General features: G+C 34.5%; 1 protein-coding gene across 5 annotated transcripts in view; it reads left to right on the top strand.

Moving 5' to 3' along the window:
• ush (Zinc finger protein ush) overlaps positions 1 to 23,658 on the top strand; it is a 278,099-nt gene that overhangs the window by 216,530 nt on the left and 37,911 nt on the right. The window contains exon 1 of one of the 5 annotated variants that reach the window (XM_068765208.1): positions 19,303 to 19,399. The exons of the other annotated variants lie outside the window; for them this stretch is intronic. The gene's annotated coding sequence lies outside the window, so the exon portion shown is untranslated. Of the gene's footprint in view, positions 1 to 19,302; positions 19,400 to 23,658 lie in introns of those variants that run through there. 5 annotated transcript variants of the gene reach the window in all.

The following is a 23,658-nucleotide window of genomic DNA, read 5'->3' as shown; positions in this document are numbered from 1 at the left end:
AACATTAAAAAGGTAAAAGTACAGTTCGTTTGTCAGCATTTTCAACCACCATAAATAAAGTGATAACTTTAAAATATATTACGTTATTATATTCAATGGTTGGCAGAAAGATTTCATTTAAGTAAGAAAAAGTCCAATATTTAGCCACTTCCGCACATGCAGTGGTAGTCGTGCAATGAAATGCACCGCCCGCCAGCCCGCTGATAAATGCGTATGCGGCGAACAATGCGAATCACACAACCGCCACTGCCAAATTACTCAACACGTGTTTCACCTCTCCACGGGGCATCTTCAGGAGTTATGTTACACCGATTTCATTTAATTTTATTTGGGCTACTGCATTAATTTTTTAACGTACATTAAATATTGAATCAATAATATATCATTATATAAATAAGCTGATATGTACAAGTAATATAGGATAGTAAAACAGTATGCCGCATCCAGTGTACGTAGCTCTGTGAAGTTACGTGCCGTATCTGAACGGCGGCTCACGCGGCGCTAACGATTTATTTAGCGGACCGTAACGACGTTTGCCGGGGACCGCCACACACTGTTGCGCTCCTGGTACCACATCCAGTCTAGATACGATTTATATCTTCGATTCGCTGATCCCGGAATAGAGAAGCTATCTTTGTTTCTTGCACCTCTAGTATAACACATACATATCTAATATATAAAATTCTCGTGTCACGGTGTTGGAACTTAAACTCCTCCTAAACGGCTTGACCGACTTTTACCAAATTTTATATGCGTATTCAGTAGATCTGAGAATCGGCTACTATCTATTTTTCATACCCCTAAGTGATAAGGGTGGTCCACCCCTAAATTATTTTTTTTATTTTTTAGACAATTTTTTTGGTTTTTATTTTATTATGATACAGCATACAAAAATACATACAACCTTAAATTTTCACTCCTCTACGATCAACCCTTATCTTACATTTGTTAATTAAAAACTTTATTTTTTTTTTGCAAAACAACGTTTGCGGGATCAGCTAGTGTATGTATAATATTTCGCTAGATTGTTTAAAACCACCTAGAGAACAATGCAAGATAGCAAAGAAGCGATCCGCAGAAGATCCAAGATAACCAGAGATAGACCTATGCCTTGTATTGCGCATCTACTGAATAAAAATTAGTTAAAATTTAAATCTTTTATAAAATTGTAACTTAATACATGATATTTCACTTAACTAAGTGAAAGAGGTCACACACAGAGCGCTCAAGTCGGCGCACTGAAAAGACGCGAGCCACTTCCGCCCGCCCGGCGATAACATCGCCGCCCGCCCTGCGGAGCCTCTAATTGAATATACATCGAGTCAGGTGCGCGCTAATGGTCGTAGATACTGCCACAATTTTATCTACATTCGCAATGTAGTTTGCCTTTATCATTTAAAAACATTTTGCTTAGAAAATTGTATTATAATTGATATTTTGAGATCTCGAACAAAATGTTCTAAATGGAATACAGAGTATGAATTAGTAATAATTGTAATTGATCATTTGAAATGAATGTTAATCCTGGAAAAGTAGTAGTGTATGCATCACTTGTTAACACTGGCATCAGTCTCAGAGACACTCCGTCTAATTATAATCTTTATCATGCACACACTACGCAATGAATTCTGAAGATAGATATATTCAGAAATGATATACGTAGACCAAGGAAAGTAAGCAACATAGCCTTGCAGATTACCCAGTTGAAGTACCAATGGGCAGGCGATACAGTAACAGATGACTTCTGGGTCCTTAAGATTCTTAAAATGGATAATGTTGTCGGAAGACGCTGAATAAAGGCAGCTTCTAACTCGTCCTCTTCTAAATCTACGATCAAAGTTTATGTCCAGCTGTGAACGTTTTGTGGGCTAAATAATAATGGTGATATAAAGTTTGATTAAAGAACCATTGCAGGGCCCCGGCTTCTTTTGCAGTTGGCGGTGATATCAATGTGGATTTATGGTATACAGGACCCTACTAACCATTCTCTATATAAAAACTTGTAGAGGAAACTTGAGCAGTGGCAATCCTATATAATTATTGCACAAAGTTTGAATTATATAAGATAGTATCCCAGGAACAGCTGGGCTACTCAATTAAATAGACGTGTTAAATAGTTTTTTATATGTTGTATTATAAGAAATATAATTTTGAATTAGATCATTGAAAATATTTTACACTGGTGTTTGAATTAGTTTCACTGATAGAATCGTTACGGTACAATATTTATCGTTACACTCAAGTGCCTATTATAGTATTTATTTGATCGGCTAACTCTATCGTATACAAGGGCAGACGGGAAGCTGGCCTCCTCTAACGGCGTCGTTACAGCCGCTAACGGTAGCTAACAGGGGCTAACGCCCGTTATCAGCGATGCAGGGCGGGCGGAAGGCCACTGCGGCTAACGCGCCACCCGCCCTAACACTTCCGCACTTATTTATTCTCGACTTACGCCGATATGTTTCCTGAGATCCTTATCGGGGTGCGAAAGGGTCGAGTTTCATGTTTTTCGGCCAAAAACCGGTCAACGCAGCAGATTTTAAATGTTAACGGTTGAGTGTTTTCCGGTGTTTTATTGACAACACGATTCGCTAAATTAAAAATTACACAAGAATTTTAAAAAGAGCATGCAATTTTGTTTGTCTGTTTGCCGCCTTATTATAAAAACGAACATAAATTAATACAGAAGATAATTTAATAAAATACACATTATTTTATGCCGTTACTAGAGATTTCAAACTAATTATAATTTCTTTAATGGAATCAGGCGTTACCTTGCGGAAGTCCAGCCTGAGTAAGAAAAAGACCAATATTTAGCCACTTCCTTTACTTCTCAGAACTTCAGAACTCACAACACTCAAAACACAGAACTGTGTTTGGCACTAATCGGTGTAACATAACTCCTAAAGATGCCCCGTGGAGGGGTGAAACTCGTGTTGAGTGATTTGACGGTGGCAGTTGTGTAATTTGCATTGTTTGCCGCATACGCATTTATCAGCTGGCTGACGGGCGGTGCACTTTGTTGCACGACTACCACTGCATGCGCGGAAGTGGCTAAATATTGGTCTTTTTCTTAATTATAATTTCTGTCAAATCGTTACCGTCTAACATCTTTCTCATGAGGTTCGCAAGTGGCCTCTGTAAATGTTTCCAAGTAGATTATAACATGAACAAATGAATATCCATTTTGACATAAATTATTTATTAAAATAATATAGTAACAATTTTTTGGAGCATACATGTTGTAGTTAACACAAATGTCTTAAATAAACATTTCAAATTTTAGACACAATAATTTTGTAGTCAATTGCCATAAACGAAATAAATAATTTAATCATAATTCACAAGCAAATGACAGGAATCTGCGTTTGCAGCTAATAAACAGGGTTATATATCTCATTTCGAATGCATTTTAATAAGGAAACTGTTGGCGCATTTCACTGGCGAAGATTTGAATGACTTTCACATGAATTAATCATTTTTATTGTTACTTTTAGCCAAAAAAGTAACATATATTTCTGGTTCATTACTTTTTATTGACATCACACAAAGTAACATTAATTATAACATTTTAAAATAACAAATCCTCTTCCATGTGTATCAATATCATCAATATATAGGAGATGCATGTCTACTTCAGGACATAAGCCTGCCCGAGTAGAACAAAATAAAAGCGGCATGCATTCATTGCAGTCACCATTTCTTTGAGCTTAGTGGTTTGCCTATACCATTATACCAGTCACAGTTAATAGAGAGGATAGAGAAGGAAAATATCATCTCACTGACGTGCAAAGAGGAGTGAACTTTTTGGAAACTTTTTGGAGCAACAAAAAAAAATTATTTATTTAATTTTTATTTTTTACTGTTTATACCGGACTTTATTTAAATTTGTAATATTACAACTTTTTAATCATTTGTTCTTTTTATTTTATTTTTATAAAAATAAACGTAAATTTGTATAACTCTGGTCAGAAAACAGAAAATGAAGGAAGTTTATGGTATGGAGGGAAAGTATGGAAAGCAATGTCTATATATTGTGAAAGAAATGGGAGGAAAGAAAGACGTAGAGAAGGACGAAAAATGAATAGGGAATTTAATTAAAATATCGTAAAAAATTAAAATGTAAATTGACATCATTATTATCCATAGGGGTATAAATGAAAGGCAACAAAAACTGATCCTTATGAAAAATAATGTATCAGCCTACTGCCTATTCAAGTTTTTAATCTGCAGTGCAATAAAAAGTTAAATTAAGTTTAGCATTCTAGTTTATATGGGCGCTATTTTCGCTAAGAAACTGTTTAATTATATATGTCAAAATAAAAAAAAGAACAAAATTAATTAATCAACAAGATATAAGTTTTATTTATATTTAATTGCGACGTAAATAAATACATTTAAAAAACTTTTAAGTTAAACGGTTTTTTGATACCCATATCGTGGTGGATGTGGAAAAATATGTACCTAGTCCGCCATATTAGAACGGCGTCCTTCTTGAATTTTAAATTTTGACATAATTATCGTGTTTTACTAGTGTAGCCCTTTCATTTGATACCCATATTGAGGGGGTTAAGGAAAAATATGTAATCCGCCATTTTGTATCGGCGGCTATCTTAGATTTATAATGTTATTGATTTTAATATATTGTATTGTCATCTAAATTAAATGTGTGTACCAAATTTCAGATCAATCTGACAACGGGAAGGTGCTTCAATTTCAATTTCTAATTTTGACCCAAATAAATAAACAAATAAATTCTGTACGGGCGAACTAAATAAAACCGTTTAAAAAACGTTGCACAGCGCGAATTTTATCATGACAACTAGCTTATTATATTCGGATTTTTAGTTAAAACAAACAACGCGGTTAATAACTCTAGACTTCAATGATCCAGCGGTGAAGAAAGGTGGCGTAATGTAAGATATATACAGTATGTTGCAAGCACCGATCTGCTAGCTAAACTTCGGCTGGCGGTATCTGCGCCGAATATATCACCCCGTATCGCCCGTTGGCCGGCACGGAGCGAAACTTCGCCTCTACGTTGCAACGATACGCGAAGCTCTATCGCGACCTTTGAAAATTTAAACTTTAACAAAATAACTAAAAGAGTACACAATAGGTTTTTTTTACACTGTTTTAATATGTACGACTTTGGCGTAGAATCACATTCAAATTATATTATATAACCTAACCTAACCTAACCATGGTTACCATCATTCCAGATGAAATTCTTCCGCCCACTACTGGACGTAGACCCACTCCAGAGACTTCCAATGGGATCACTTAAAAGCGGCCTGAAATCATTGATGACCTTAAAAATTTTTCAGTCTTATGAATATGGATCCGTGGTCTCCTCACCATTCTAGAACCTTAACCTCTAGGACACATGACGTAAAATTCGCCGGGAAACCTGCCTACACTTCCCTCTCCCCCGAAAATTTATGGGAGAGGACTATGGCCAGCTGTGTACGACCCGAGTTTGAAATTATACATGATATATACATATATATCATATATAATTTCAAACTCGGGTTCATCATATATATATATATATATATATATATATATATATATATCATATATATCATATATGATAAAGTAATATAAACATTGATTAAAATTGATCCTTTCAATCGGTAATCATTGCGTGTGTAAAAGTGTGAGTAATCTCTCCCAATATAAGTCACTTGATTCGATTCTTGAATATGTCCGAATTTCAAGACTACCGCGACCTAGTTCGTAAAGCGTAAATAGCGCTTTAAAGCCCCAAACGTCTAGAAACGTCGACGTGCCCTCTGGCTGTGGGTCAGCGGTATAAGCGGAACGAGGGAAAGGTTAGAAAAACAGCTACGAAGGACAAGCGCGGCTGCTCGAAATGACGATTCATCCACCAAGAAATAGGTCTTTAACAAGAAAAGGCTACGTAAGAAAAAAAACTTGAATATGACAGCCATATAACTTTAACAAAGTATTTTTGAAATTCTATTTTTAAAATTTCATAACCCTGGAAGCATGTCATAAATACATCAACATTTCGTATAATTATTATTGACATAAGGTACATGTATGTACAATAAAATTCAACAAACAATCTAATATCTGACTCTGGAAATGAAATTGAAAATCGATATTAAAAATACTATTCATGAAAAACATGTATCAATACAACAAAGAATACTATACTGATGTTAATGCGTGGAAATAAATGTTGATGCCCACTCAGTAAGCTAATTATTGTTGAGGAGGACTCATTGTAAAACTATATATGAAAAGAGCATCTGTCGAGTTTCTCACAGATTCTTCTCAACAGAACTTCCGTCAACTACCAGCTTCCTGTAAAACTTAAAGATACTGACATTTTATGTTGATTTATGATTTCCAATTGCTTGTAACAGCCTATCTGAGTATACATATACATGCAAACAGTGTTTTTAATTCATCTATATGTATAAAAAATTATGCCGATTAAACTTTAAGACTACTTCATTCATTTATTTTTCTATAAACTTCCTCATATCTTGTAGCAAATCAATCATTGACAGTTTATTTTAGCAGTTTGATTAGAATTTCTGATTGATTCTTCTTAACTAAAAAGTCGACGTCTGTTGGGACGAAATTAACGCCCTTTTAACCCTCTTTGCAGTTGGGATTTCGTAAAATTAATAGCCAAGCTCTATAATATAAATATTCTTTCCAAAATCCAAGTCTCCAAGCCTTGTGGTTTAAGAGATATCATGAAGAGTCAGTACATAGGGGAAATCATCTATCTATATATAGATATAATTATACGGGAAGGGTTCGATTTGCAAGACGCACATGAGATATTCATGTACAAGCATGGAGTTACCTCCCCGTCTTGCAGCTTACATATCTGACGAGATAAGTACTAGTAAGCACTTTATATAAATGTAACTGAAGATAAGTACAGTTAAAATTATACCAATAACGCAGTCATTGACCATAACTAATTTAACTTGGGTACAGAACGGCGGCGAGCAGTGCTATGTAAATGCGCTTTCACAAAGACGTCGCCGCGATAGGGAGCGATACGCCGAACTTCTCAAGATCCAATACAAACCACCGCCGAAACTTATTCCGTACGTGATTGTTTTAATTCATAAGCTTACAGCGGTGTTTTGAGCGTAAGACTCGAGCAGGACAAAAATGAGTACTATAATGCCCTTTCATAACGACACAGGCTTTTGAAATTTATCTCCAGCGCGTCCAGTGTTCGTTCGACAATATAAACCAAATTTTGTAGTAGTCGTTTCATTCCGTAGATGCCTATTGTAAAGCCTTCCCCAATGATCGCTACGTAGAACTGTCTTTTGCTGCCTGTATCCAACAATATCCTCCATTGTACTTTTTTTACTTTCTACTTTATTATCTTAACGTTTTAGTTTTTTGTTACGTGTACAGTAGGTTTAAATAAAACTAAATTTATTCCAAATCGCTTTCGCTTGTAACTTGAGACAGCGTTAAAAGAGCCATTTCAACTAGTACACTTTAGATGCAGTTGTAATTAAACATTTATGTTAGTTCGCGTCTAATGTCGCGCGAATGTTGCCCGAATGTCTCACTAACGCCGCATTACGCTCCGCGCGTGCGATAACACACGGCCATCGCCACCCGCCGCGGCTCTCGAGCCACTCTTATATCGCTTAACATGCTCTTATAACACGATCTTTAATTCAAACTACACGACTCTTCTAAACTATCACTTTATATATTTCTAAGAATAATTTTTATTATTACAACGTGTACCATAAATCAACGTCAACAAAAATGCATCAATTCAGTTAAGTTTTGAAATTGTGATAATAATAATGCTCATTTGTCAGCTAAACGAATATGTTAGCGCGCTGCCTTTCCACTATTTAGCGTGCTTTATATTTCACCGGTTCCTTTAATATAGCCTGGTCAAGGGGTGAAAGGTAAAAAAAAACAACTAATTTGCACAAATTAAATAAACTTTTTTCTTTATTCTCCTTGCTTCGATATTATACATATAGTAACGATCAATGCAAGCATAACAAAATTATTAATATTTTTCTTTTGCGCTCCGAAAAAAAAAGTTGCATGTTGAAATTAATAAAATCAGATTTCATTGTTAATAATTGTACCTGTAATACATTATTTGAGATACTTTATAGGATAGACGGGCGCGTTAGCCAATTTAGACCGATTAAGTACAATGATCATAAAACATCGCTATAAGGCGCGTTGGTTTGAAAATTTTGATAATTGTATCGAGCGGTATTTCAGTATTAATTACGGGGACAACTCCCACGCCGATCTCGCACCTAATGGACTATCTGCTATCCGCGCCGATAGGTGCCCGGCCTGTGGACATTCATTTCGTCTCCAACCGTCGCTATCAGAGGATAAGCTTAAAACATTCGAATAGTCGTGAGACAAATGAATCACTTTGCCATTATGGGATAAGGGTGGGTGCACACTAAACTCATCTACGCAGATTTATTGAATAACACTAACTAACGTCTTCACATTGCTTTGTTGATCTTGACTTGACTTCTTAAAGTTCGGTCTTATTATACCTACATTTAGCGAAAGATCAGAAAAGATGGGCTGACAAACGCACAAGGACTTCGAGTCGGATATCGCAATGCAAGCATTTTCCAACTTCATTTATTGAAAATCAGAAATTTTAATTGAAATAGAAAAGTGTATATACCGTCCAAAAGTTTGAAAGCACATCTGTTACTGTCCAAAACGAAACAACACCTGTTATAGGCGGTATATTTTGAAATGAATGTTATCTTTACAGCTATTTACTATTGTTTACATATTAACAAAGGAATCGTCGGCTTTCATTAAAAATGTTTTTCCAATTTCTTAGATTTTGGCCAAATTGGTGTTTTATGACTTAGTACTGCAGTGTTATTTTTTATATTTAACTTTTTTGGTTTTTGTTTAGTCGCACTTGAGTTTTAGCACGCGCAAGTTGTGATATTAACATTATCTGTATTCGGAAATTATTGACTACGGCTTTTCCCGCATTTTTTCTTCTGAAAATGTCAAAACGCAAGCAAATCACGCTTTAACAGTGAAGTGTTATTTGTATGCTTCTTTAGTAAGGATATAGTGAACGACAAATTGCATCAAGTCATATAATTTCTTGCAAAGGTGTTCACTACACTCTTCCAAGTGTATATATGTATGTAGCTGTTTCGAGCGGCAGCCGGAAGTGTATCGATAGATTTTTCTTTCTACATATTTTCTATAACATTTGACTTTGTTTTATCATATATTTTTCTATTTAATTTTATCAAAAAGGTTTAATTGCAAATCGTGTAGACTGTTTAGCTATAAAATGATATCCGAAATGTTCCCGTCATCAAAAAACAATCACTAGAAACATTAGTAAGCATAACAATTAGAATTATTTTTCGTGTTATACTATTTTACGAAATGTGGTTCAAAAATAAAATAACACCATAACATAAAGTTATCTATCCTGTAAGCAACTCCTGATTGAACAGTTATAATGGATAAATATATTCAACAGTATATAATTATAGTATGTGGCAATTATATCTAAACCGGACTTCCTATTTTTAAGAAAAATTTTATCCTGTAATACTAACATAGCTTAACTTGAACAATAAGTACAAATTGGTCAACGAAATGTGAAGGAATAAAAACAGTTATTATTAGTATGATGGAGTTTGGATCAAGAAATATAACAAAAGCTTGTTTTTTGAACGAGCTTTGACAGCATCACTTTAAATTTGGATAGGTCCGGTGGAAGAGGGAGTTTATTCGGTGAGGTGAACACCATAGTAAAGTGGCCTCTCTAAACCTGCTACACGGGTGTGATGCACCGGGCAAACGCCTGAATCCACGCTAAAGTTTTTCATCGAATACAGTCATTATTAACATTTTACAGACATTCACAGTTAAAATATTTATGTTTAAAAAAAAAAAGTATCAACATGAGAAAAAGATTAACTTAATCACTATTAAGTATCATTAGTAAATAGTAAATAGCTTGAGAAGTCATATGCTGGGAGCATTAATGTCTGAGACTAGCTATAGTATTTAATGGAATCAGGCTTTACCTTGCGGAAGTCCATCCTAAGTAAAAAAAGGACCAATATTTAGCCACCTCCGCACATGCACTTCCACAAAGAGTCACTCTGTGTTTGGCACTAATCGGTGTAACATAACTCCTGAAGATGCCCCGTGGAGGAGTGAAACACGTGTTGTGTGGTTTAACGGTGCCAGTTGTGTGATTCGCATTGTTTGCCGCATACGCATTTATCAGCGGGCTGGCGGACGGTGCACTTTGTTGCACTACTATCACTGTATGTGCGGAAGTGACTAAATATTGGTCCTTTTTTTACTTAGCTATAGTAGGTCGCAGATTCGATTTCGGCGATACAATTTTATATAACTCACACTTTCTGCATTAATTATATGAGATAGAAACTGCTCAAACAGGAGGATGGGCAGCAGAGTCCTACGTCTACCATAATATCACGCTGCTATTGCCAGTCGGTCTGCCATGCGTGGCGATTATGATATCTCTATTGGCTGAAACGATAATTAGTAAATAAGTAAAGGGTGACCGATAGCAAAGTGTTACCGTTAAGCAAAGAAGCGGGGAACGGGTACCACTAGTTTTTTTTTAATTGTGTGGGTTTTCCAGTCATGATATCACATTCGATGAAACAAGAATGTGCGTTCTCAATCGAATCGTATTTAAAAATTTATGATTAGCGTACAATTTTGCAACGACAGTTTTGTAAATAAAGCTCCACCTGTAAACTTATAATTTTCTTATAACTCTTGCGTTAGAAGTGTCAACATATAACAGTATCTTTTATGACATCGTCTTTTATTCTGTGAATATCGTGTATTTAATTTAATTTGGTAAAATGGAATACCATTCAAATGTGATAAACATCAAAAAGCTTCATAACACCGTAATCATATGGTGATAATTGGCAAACTAATTACTTATCATTTGACTTTAATAATTCTTTGCGAAATCATTGACCACGTTCTTCTTTAATGATGATATCAAATCTAGATTCAATTCGTTCATTTAATTTTAATTATATCTATTACAGCGACAAATTCAAGCATTTGTCTTTAATTCAAAAATGTCAATATATATACATGTGAGTATAAAAGATATGTGATGAAACTATATTAATTATAATTATACATAATGAGGGAAGTCTTTTGGCCAGGACTCAAAAGCAGTGTACCATTAATAAAATCTAAAAAGACTCGAATTACACGATCCAATCTTTCAGCACGAACTAAATTAGCAGCTCTCATATTAAAAAGGTTCGCGAATAACGCCCCACTTATCGGCCCAACTAGATATAGTGCAGACGTGTCGGCTCGTGTGCGAGCGCCTTTAAACCGGGAGAGATTACGGCGCCGCCGATAAGGCGGAGTGCTTTCAGAGATATTGGCAAGTCGCTAAAGAAAATTGGTGTATGATTTAAGCAGCTCGTGTGTGCGAGCTATCGGGACGCGTCAACGTTGCCACGAGGCGCCAACTGCTCACTTGCCACGCAAATTAAAAGTAAAATATAATTTAAAAATAAACTCTTTTCATTTGTAAACGGCCAGTGTTTGTACATTTTACACACTTGTTTTCAGTTCTGATTTAACTTCACGTCTGTTCCAATTTTAAATTTAATTTTAAAAACAGTCCCGGTATAATAATAATGTTAATTTAATGATTATTCTAATTTTGAATATATATCTACCGTCATATTCTTTCTGATTTCAAATGTTTTGTTTCCAAATATACCACTATATAATTATAATTCTGATTTTAAATTTGATCTAAATTTGAATTTCTGTTCTTACAATATTTAAGTACAATTTAATTATTATGTTTATTTTTAGTTTAAATATTTTGACCTGTGCCTTGTAGTGGATGTCTATGTGCTGAAACGACTCATGTTATTTTATTTATTTATAAATTCGCAATAGTTGCTCTATTTTTAATACTAATTGTCATGAAACTTTGAACTTCTGTAGTGGTAACATGTACTTTCTGATATGTAAATATGTAAGCGAATAAACCTTTATAGCTTTTACATTCTTTTTCAATCGTACTGTATAATATAATAAAATGGTAGTTAAACAATATTATTTTTATTTATTTGTAAATCTATTTGTAAATATAATCATGAAACTTCGATCTTAAATAGAGTTAATAGTAAAAATAATGGATAAAGTATTTTCTTCGGTGATATATGCTAAACAGTCGATAAGAACGTGTTCACACTGCGGTGGAGGCTCGATAAAAAAATGAGTAGAAATCAATCCGCAAGGCTTCAGAGGTCATCTAGGCGGGAAGCGTTAGTCAAAGGAATTTTATCTACGGTATGCATGAGTGGGGGAGGCCGGGTTCTAATCTCGGCACAACACTCTCCGCACGGCGTTTATTTTGCCGCGCAAGCCTTGGCCGATGCAGTTTACAAATAGTGCATACGATATTAAACTGTTTACTATCACACAATTACCTATCTTTGCAGGTTTTATTACTACATTTTCAAAGCAATATAAGTCACAATTTCATTGTTTTTTTGTATTTCATCATAAAATTGAATATCATTTATTTTTCTTAATAAAAACTTGAAGGTAACTTCCTTTTTCATTTATGTAGTATTTGGAACGAAATTTCAGCTATCATAAAATTTTACACCTTAAGATTTGGTTTCGATATAACACGGTACACATTGCCTTTATTTATATTATTTCAGGGTTTCGTATAACACGGTTTCGATATAACACAAGACAAGGTCTCGATACTACACGGTATACCTTGTTTCGAATAACACGGTTTCGATATAGCACGGTACGAATTAACCGTGTTATACGAGGGACGCCTGTAAATAATAAACCATTGATTATGTATACGTAAATCTATATAAAGATTATTTTTTAACACAGTATTATAGATATTATTGTGTTTTTCAAATTGTTTAATGTAGTTAACTATACAGGGTGTTTGGTTAAAATTGCATCAATTTCGTGTGACTGACAGAAAATTTTTTTAAAGCTATTACACCTCTTTCTAATCATCTGTATAAAGTGATAATTGTAAAAATTATTACATATTTTTTTCAAAATTGGAATGCGACAAGGCTCTGTTTTCTCGCAGTATAAAGTAACATATAAAACGGTTTTTTTTTACTTTATTATCATTACTATAGTATATAGTGTATTATAGTTATTTGCACAACACTATGTCCTATAGATTGATAGTTTGGAGTGAAGGTCAAAGTAAAAAGTATAAAATAATTAGTTTTAAAATGTTTTCATCCAATCCAGATTTATTCATCATCATTATCATCATTAATTAAGAAAAGTACCAATATTTAGCCACTTCTGAACATGCAGTGGTAGTCGTGCAACAAAGGCTAGCGGGCGGTGCACTTTGACTTAGACGCAGGCCTACCCTCAAATATGACGTCACGATGACAGGTCCTGTGCTGCCTTCATCCAGCGACTTTTCACAGCCTTAACTATGTCGTCGGTCTACCTAGCGAAGGGCTTACCCACGACGCGTCTACCACCTCGTGATCACCACTCAACGACCTTTCTGTCCCAACACCATCTGTTGCACGAGCAATGTTCCCCGCCAACTGCCACAACACACATTGCTCAAAAACCATCGTCTTGGCTTTGCGGTATTTTGGACGAGATGTTTCGAATTTCGAATTAAAATTGAATACACTAATAAACGCATATTTAAAGTAAATTGACAGTAAACACTTATTATTCAATAAACTAATATTTAAATGATGAGAATCCTCGACATTGATATTTTGTTTTCTTTTAGGCTATATCTGATTAAGTGTGTATTTATAAATGTAAGTTAAACCTTATTAAAAGATGTGTTGTGAAGTTTCTTCCCGCTTCTTATACACAACTATAACACCTTGTAAGTTGAGAAAAAATTGAATAATAATGAGGTGATGTTCAATAAGAGTTCTGTTAAAAGTTCCAATGTTGAATAAACGAAATTAATTGTTGATAAAATCGCGTTAGGTGCCGAATATTTTGAATACATTAACAATTCCGATGTTAAAATATATAAAATGACGTAATATCCAATAAGCGCATGCTACAGTTGATTCGACAACTACGGCGACGCCTTCCTTTTTCTCCATTAACACAGTTTGCGTGATACGAGGCGGCCATATTTACCTCCCGGGGCGCGTTTAAGTCAAAAGGCCCGTTATCTCGCCGCTGCATCCATCACGGGGAGCGCGGTCGCTTTATCGGGGCACCGCACGCCCTGTCGTCGACTTTTATTTCGCACTGTACAAACTCCGCTTTAAACGCGTCTAGGTTAAGTCAATTCCGTTTAGCAGTTATTGTTTGACGCCGTACTGTAGGCGAAAAAGTTTCGCTCGCGCCGGATATGTATCGCCCGTGATCAGATGCTTGCGTGTTTTATAACTTCTCTTTTTTAATACGAAGCAACTGAATATACGGGGTGTTCGTAAAGATAAAAACAACACAAATAATAATCAACAATTTGGTGTTAAAAATTTATGTTTTCTTTTTCGAGTTAAAAATTTAGTATGGTATTTCGATGAGTCTTATTTTTAAATGAAAACATGTAATTGTCTCTTATTTAAACAACACAAGTTTTATAAATAATTACTCATAAAATTTAATGTTTCATATAAATAAATAAATACTTTCTGGATGCTTATAGAAAAGTTGATACGCTGTTTTAAGACTTTAACCGTCGATGATTGTAAAGGTTTTCCCTTATCATTAAATATATAAACTTCTACAGTACCCGGGCTATAAATATTGCACATCGACTTTTGGAAAGAGACAGTCGGCTAATTTCGGCTCCGTAGAGCGTTATTTCTGTCGCACGAAATACAACGACTGACAAAAAGTCACATAGGTAGTGTAGGACAGAGATAGTGCTCTACGAACCCGAAATTAGCCGATTGTCTCTTTCCAAAGTTCGATGTCCAATATTTATCGCCGGATACTGTACACCTATTTCCAATCATCTTTTGTAAATTAATCACTTAAATATATGGGATGATAACTTTGGCATTACAAAGTTTTCAGGAATAAATTGACAAAAATAATGTTAATATATAGTGATTGAGACAGAAAAGAGTAGCAACTAGGAGCCGATAGATACGACGCGGGTAAGCTTCCCTCTAGGTAGACCAACTATATAATCAAGGTAGTGTAAGCTGTGTAAGTGGGGCTTTTTGAGTGAAGGCTTTGCACTGGGCATCTGTCTGCTGTATAAACGTAATAATAAAAAGTTTATAAACACTTTCTCTTGCTATCTTGTGTTTGCGTTATCAATATTTCTGAAATCGTATAATAATTAAAAATAAACGATCTATACATTTCTAATCAATTTGTATATAATTACACCAATACCTCGCTTAGCGTCGTTTCGTTTTTTTTTCGAAGATGCGTCGCTGCTTAATTAGTACTAATTTTCACTGTGCGTCATTAGATTTTCGAGGTTGCGTTATTTTGGGTTCGAGTCCTTAATTTTTTTGGAATACTCTTTTTTTTCTAAAAGATGGCAGCACTTTAGTTTCTAATAGCGCCATGCCATCAAAACTCGGGGATTCCCTTTATAACTAAAAATCAACGCAATTTGAATACAGTTTTATTTTCACTTTGTTTAGCTAATTTTAAGAGTTCAGTTTCAATTACGCAGTGTGTTGTACTTTTTTGAAAAGAGAATAGTATATGTATATAAATTTTAACGTGTTTTTTCTGGTTACAAAAAAGGTAAATATTATTCCTATTTTTTTTATAGGCAGAGTCATATTATTTTTGTTTTTTAAATATTTACTTTGTTCAATTTTCTTTTTAAAAAGTAGTATTTTCGTAACCCTGGAAACTATCTTCGATCTTTACATGGTTTGCTATAGAAAATCTTAATTCACTTTGTGGCGTTTCAATTTGCGTCAAAGTTAGGTATTGGTGTACATATAAAGAGTTAATAAGTTGCTTCTAGACTTACCAAGGAAGATAGATAATGTTTTCCTTGTCCTCGATAGCAATGGATGAATCTATATTGATCAAGTGTTGATAAAGATTTTTATGCGCTCATCCCGGAGGTGCAGCTCGGTCCGTGCCCGTACCCTTGAAGCAGGAGATAAGAACGCTTTCAGTTTTATATTTACGCTGCCGATAAGACGCGGTCTGCGAATCGATTAGCCGGCGCACATTAGCGATAGCGCCGCGCGTCTGTGCCTCTTATCAGTTTGAGTGATGCCACGTCTCGAGACTGTTGACTTTACTTTTTTTATTTACTAGATTAACAAAACAAACGGAATGTCCATCTTATACGACGACACTCATGATCGGAATAAATGAAATCATTACGTAAAATAACATCTCAAATACAGTTTGTAAACCCCCCCCCTCCTCCTCCTCCCCCCTACAGCACCGACTTTACTCACTCCTTCGCAAAACAATCTATTCTTCTTTGAAACGCTCTCCCTCTCTATATTAGGATGATCAGGAATCTTTGAGAAAGGTTAAAGCTGTTGCTTGATATGCTAACGGAATCATCACAATAATTGAAACTAATTATTTGTTTTATTTTGGTCTTTTACTATATTAACTTGTTTCACCTACTTTCATTAATTTATCTCTGCACCGCCTAACGTTTAACTGGTAGAGAATGTTAAACAAGTTCGAACATAAATCGTGTAAGAAGTAATTTAAATAAACAAAATAACGTGAAATATTAATATGGACATACCTCCAAAAGTCATAAATTTGAAAATAGAATTAAGGTAATTGTAAAAATGACAGGCGATTGTTTTTTGTTCTTGTTCATCTATTACATTTCGTCATATGAAATTTTTATAAAAAAATGTTACATTGTATTAACTATTTTTTGTGAAGCTAAAAGAGAAATTTCGTTTATAAAATTAATATTAGCAATATACATATGTTAAGGAATGTTAATTACTTGTGTATCACATGAGAAGAACGCTTCTTTGTAATATGATTCTTTTAATTTTATTTATTTAATGCTTCCAGGTGTTTGTAATTTTATTAAGAATGTCCGGCCACCGAGTAAATATCAATTGATCAATACATCAGACTTCGCATCTAACGTATTTTGTTTAATTTATTAGCTCGCAGATATGGGAACCCTGAGTCGGAAGAAAGCTAAACGCGACCAACACCAATCGAATATAGTCAGTTAAGAATACATGTAGTGTCGTATACGTTAATTGGTCTAAGCCAGTGATTCCCAAAGTGGTCAATATCGACTCCTAGAGGTCTATGATGACCAGCAAGGGGTCTACGTCAGCGAAAAAAAATTTAGGGGTCCATGAAATGCAAATGGGGGTCCACAGACTGGACATCATTAGCCGTGGAGATTTAAGATTAACCCCTAACAAAATTGACGCCAAATGTTGATTATTTATTATTAAAGCATCAGGTTCATCCTTCTCACTAAAAATATTGACTAATTGCTTATGTTATTTTATTTATAGTTTATTTTATGTTACGTATATTTTACTTAACAGATACAAAATTTTATTTTGAGTAGTTTTAATTTAAATCAATTAATAAACGTATAAATTAACATGTGTTTTACTTTAAGTTTTTAACACTAAACTTCACTACAGTTAGAAATTTACAGGAAATCAATATCAGGTAAGTAGGGGGTCTACCTAACACGGAAAAACATGGCAAGGGGTCTACGACACAAAAAAGTTTGAGGAACTCTGGTCTAAGCTATATTACGTCATAGCGACGTAAGAATGCGTTTACATCGGTAGCAAAATATATATTCATTTATCATTTAAAAATGAAACACTAATATTTAAGTCTTTACTTAATAATGTACGTGTAAATTTAACAACTGATAGATTATTAGATAAGGTTTTTTTAAAAGTGGCCAAGTGTAAAAGCATCTTTACATTCCTATAATCGATTTCCATTTCAATAGTCTGTCACTGTGATTTACAAAAGTTGCAGTAATACATTCTGTTCATGCAAATACAGTCAAGTTCATTTTATTGCTAATTTTATATCGAAGTTAAAAATTATCATTTTTAAATTTGTATTATTCGAATAGTATACATTTAACTTTTCTTCGTAAGATAAAAAGCTGTCATCTATAACATTATACAGATAATGTGTGTACGGACTGCATGCAAGCCCAGCATGTGGCCATTTGTGGGATGATAAGCCCACGCGCAAGTCTTAAAGCACAACATTTCATCAAGTTCATGACCTTAGGCATAGCAGTACTTATGTTATTTACTTACAACTTCAGACGAGATATTTTTTGAATGAATTTTCTTTTCAGTGAAAATAACGAAAGGTTTTTGAGATATATATTGACATTTATTTTAAAGAAGGCAGTGAATCGTGACTTATAGATAGCATATTGTAAAAAAGAAAAACAAATTTCATTGCTCGATACCCCGAATATATTAAAATATCAACATTTAATATGTAGTAAATATAATACAGTTATCAAAAAGTAAGGTGATTTTTTATAAAATGTTGTGATTTCATTTATTCTTCCAAACTAATTTCATCCCCTTCTAAGTAATCACCGTCCAATAAAACGTACTTTTTTTTAACTCTTTTTCCAGTCTTCGAAATAGTCTGAATAGTCTTCTCTTCTTTTCTCTTTCGAAAGGACGATGTGCAATATTTATCGCCTGATATTGCAAGCATGTTACCTAAATTTGTGCTATAATTCATACAATGTGTAATGTCATTCAATATTAGCCTAATTTTGAGGCAATTTTTTTTTAAAGTAATTATTCATTTTAATATATACAGGTACGAATTTTCAAAACGCTTACTCTTATTATATTATCCTTACATTATTTAATACATCTGTATCCATTCATTTTTTACGTTAATTTTCTGAAAAGGAGTCTATTAAAGGATTTGTACCTATTCTATTATATTCTTTATACAGAATAGATTGATAAGTGTTTTTTTTTTAAATTTTGCAAATACCGAAAATATTAAGATGATATTAATATCGAGACATAATTCGTTTCGGCCAAACACGGCTATCGGCTAACGACATCGGGTGTCGCAGCTGGCGAACGGACCTTGCGGATGCACCGGGGGTGAGGCAGGCGGTCGCGGGAGCCGGGGGGTGCGAGATCTCGATCGCCCGTTGACCGATAGAGCAGATTTATGGGGCGCTATCTGAACACAGTCTTAATTTACTAGCGAAGGTGCCGGCTTATGAAAACATCGTCCGAGTACGACATTGTTACTATAGAAGACCTTGTAATATTCCCAAAGTGTAGTTTTCAAATAGATATTAGATACGATAGGGGATATAGGCGGCCTAGTGTCTCGTGGCAAATCAGTCGAGCCAGGCTTATATAGTTAACTACCGGTAACAATATTTTTTTTTATTTGTTTAAACCAACTGTAACTATATTATATACATCAAAATGGCAAAGATTTTTCCTTACCACTAATTCCTTATTTAATTGTTTTGTTTTGTGTGTGTGTGCGTGTGTGTGTATGTATGTGTGCGTGCTTGTGTATGTATGTGTGCGTGTGTGCGCGAGTGTTTGCGCGTGAGCGTGCGTTTGTGTATGTGTGTGTGTGTCTTAACATCTAATTATTAATTACACCGTTCATCAGTGACAGCATCATTAAGTTAATTTGATGTTAAAAAAGTTTGTACAAATGAAAAAAGACTGCGCCATGATTATATCATTTGAATAGCATGACTAAAAATTGTTGCGCTTTCAAATAGGACTTAAACTTACCACAGATGGGCAAGCGCAGTGTATGAAGTCTGCAAAGTAGACGACCTTGTATAGTTAGTTGGAATACACTAAATATACACTACAATGATAATACACTTCCAACAGGTCCTGCTAGAAATCCATACGTGTTCTTATTTTTAGCCGATGGACGCCCACTGCAAGGAATATGCCTCCCCCAAAAGAACCCCAGGTTGGCTGGTCTTGAATTGCTCACAGGCAGCGACTTCCTGGGATCTTAATCATTCTTCGAGTTACGTCGGTGGTCTTGGTTGCGTCATTCGCATTGTTTGCCGCATCCGCATTTATCAGCGGGCTGACGGGCGGTGCACTTTATTGCACGACTACTGCTGCATAACGGAAGTAGCTATATATTAGTCCTTTTCTTACAGTCACTCTGACATATACAACTAACTATATGTATACCTTGCTTGCTTCGCGTAGTGCGCACTGCCTTTTGAGGGTCCATTCTAATAAAATTCATTCATGGTAATTATTAACATGCCAAAAATTTCAGCTCTTATGCATATGTATGCATTTTATTAATGAACGCTCCCTGAATCTCTGTTGTGGATGAAATTATATAAAATACGTTTATAGTTGACCCGGCGAAAGAAATATTTCTACCGAATTTCAAGACACCAAGCCTAATATTGCAAGAGATATCGCGATAAGGGCATTGTAGGAAATCTCTTATGTATATAGATACATATTATGTATACGTTATTTATATAGATATAAAACGATATAAACTATTATTATACCAACAAAATTATAATAAACCTAATCATTACGTTACCGCATTCTCCGTCGATCATTTGACATAATTACTTTATATCATAACACACGAACTTTCCACGCATCGCGTTGTCTGGGGGGTCATTTATTAAAAAGCTCCGCGACAACTTCGCGCACGCTACGCACGCTACACGCACGCTACGCGAGGGCCAGGAGTGACGTGACGATACCAAGATAAGACTGATAACGTGACAGGCCGTGTCACGCCACCGGTGACACTTTTTAGAAGCCGAGGAATGCTTCCATATTCCAGCACACCCGTTCTCGAGGTGACTTGTAATTTTTGTCGAAAGTTATAAATGCGTAAATATATAGTCACGAAATAACTTACATATTTATATCTTTTCACATATTACATATTTTAACAATATTTTTAAAGTAAATAAAAACGAATTTTTTTTTTTAATGAAAATAATAATCAAAGTAACACCATTTGATTTGGCATAGGATCTACGTCGTAGCAGTCGTCCTCTACGCCATCTGAGAAATACAAATTGATTGATTACAAACATAAAAGTTTAATAAATACATTTAAAAAACTTTTAGGTTAAACGGTTTTTGATACCCATATTGTGGTAGTTGTGGAAAAGTATGTACCTAGTCCGCCATATTGGAACGGCGTCCATCTTGAATTTTAAATTTTGACATAATCATCGTGTTTTACTAGTGTAGCCGTTTCATTTGATACCCATATTGGGGGGTTAAGGAAAAATATGTAATCCGCCATTTTGTATCGGCGGCCATCTTAGATTTATAATGTTATTGATTTTAGTATATTATATTGTCATCTAAATTATATGTGTGTACCAAAATTCAGATCAATCTGACAACGCCAAGGCGCATAAATTTCAATTTCTAATTTTGACCCAAATAAACAAATTCCGTACGGGTCGAACTAAATAAAACCGTTTAAAAAGAGTTTAATATATAGGTTATTTACTGGTAATTAATAAAAGGTACACCATTTGTATAAACCAATGGTTTCAGGGATACTGAAAAGTCTTTTGCAAAAATCAATTATGATTTTGTACACCTAGATAATATTAACATGTAGCATTACAATATAAAAAATAAATTAATGGAACATATTTCTAAAATATCACTATATACATACTCATCATTTGTGTAAAACTTTTATAAAGACAATTTCAGTCTTTATTTAATTATCCGTGTATTCCATATTTAATTTGTTTATACCGTTTTCTAATCACCCTGTACAAAATGATCACTCTTAAATATATGACAATAATTTATTCGTACTATTGAAATGCAATAGGCCGATGACTTCTGGCAGTACATGGTATGCAGGAACAGATAATAAACAATAATTTATTTTAATAAGTAGTCATTCGAATTTTAAAAATGTTTTTTAGATTTAGGTGCAATATAACTTTTTTGACAGCAGTTGAGTTTTACCCCTATTAAAGCATTTACACCTGTTATCAATCACCACGTATGTACAAGATTATCTATTTAACCATAATTCTGAATTAAGACACATGTTGGAAAATTTCTTTGCTAACCAAATTGCTATAATGCATGTATTCAGATAAACCATTTCTTTGCAAGGTTGTTCGACAAAACTTTGTAGAAAAAAATTACAAGAAGAGTTGTTTTTAGTGATAATAAAGATTGTAATTTCTTTGCTTTACAACTGTCTTAATGCGGAAGTGTCAACAAAAAATCTCTAACTTTATATTTGGCTCTTCATAGACATAAATGCGTTGACACAACCTGATTCTTATTTTTATTAAATTAGATTCTTCTAGAATTCTTCTCATGATGTATATAAGTGATCATAGTAAATGATCCTATCTTCGTTTTCCCACAAAGATATCTAAAGGGGACATAGGACAAAGGACGCTACTGCCCATCCTTTAGGAACTTCTTTGTAAGTAGTGACAATCCTGTATAATTAATCACAAGGTGTGAATTATGTAAGAATGCATCATGGGAATCGAATGCGATATCTGCAATCCCAAGTCACAGTCCTCTACCCCTGGGCTACCACTGCTCAATGAAAAAAGAAATCCTATATAGATAATAATTTGAATGAATGTAGAAACTTTGTAACAATGTATTATAGCGCAAAGGGTTGAATGCTTATTTAATAATATGTATATAAAAGAAATCAAATGTTTCAATAGTCAATGCTAAATGTCATTTAATCTTCTTTGCAGGTAAGTGCGCCGTGCCCGACCGGCTAGACACTATTATAAGGTAATATTTCGTGCATGCTCATTGTGCGGACCTCAGAGAGCTTCCATCTTGCATCCTTAACGACCACTGAACGCGTTTTAAATTCCCTCCACAAATAGCCACCGAAGAATGCCCCATTAATCCCATACAAAGTGACGCCGCCGACTGGCGCGTTTTTGAACGTAACGTTAAATGAAAATCGAATAAGAACATCGGAAGATGGGAGGCGACCGAAATAAATATCGATTCATAACACAATACAATCGGGAATCGAGTAAAAAGCGAGGGTTGCCACACGTCGGGTATCGCGACATCGGGCCTGTCCGGTTGTCGTTCGACTATCAAGAGGTAAGATCGCGACGTTCGCGAAACGACGCGACGCGACACGACCCCGGCTGGAGCGACAGCCATCCGTACTACGAAATTTACTAAACTATTCTTCTATCGCACCGTTTTTCAAACATATTTTTAACGACTTCTATTGATCATAAAAACCTATAGATTTGTGCTGTGGGTTCTTCTATTGATCACAAGAAAACAATTGACTTATGTCGGCTGTGTTGAGGGCTCTTGTGATCACAAAAAAAAATTCCAACTAATTGTGGCTCATCTCACATCAGCACAAATTTTGAATCCTTGTATCTATCTTAAATCATGCAAATATCGAGAAGCACAATTTTATTGCAGATTTTTTTTTAAATTGGAATATTGCATTCTCTATTATACATCAATGAACCCTATTAATAATCCTTAGTTGACAACAACATGAATAAACATATATACAAACAATTATAAAACTTATACATATTTTCATTAGGTTTGAATTCTAATATCAGATGGAAATTCGACGATGGCGGACCGTTTGCCTAAAGATATCTTTACT

The sequence above is a fragment of the Battus philenor genome, unplaced genomic scaffold (genome assembly GCF_028537555.1).
Source record: "Battus philenor isolate CCGP_79_NKW_IND1 unplaced genomic scaffold, ilBatPhil1.0.hap1 SCAF_2, whole genome shotgun sequence".
Taxonomy (NCBI): domain Eukaryota; kingdom Metazoa; phylum Arthropoda; class Insecta; order Lepidoptera; family Papilionidae; genus Battus; species Battus philenor.
The sequence above is the reverse complement of the archived record's forward strand: the minus strand, read 5'-3'. Positions and strand labels throughout refer to the sequence as shown.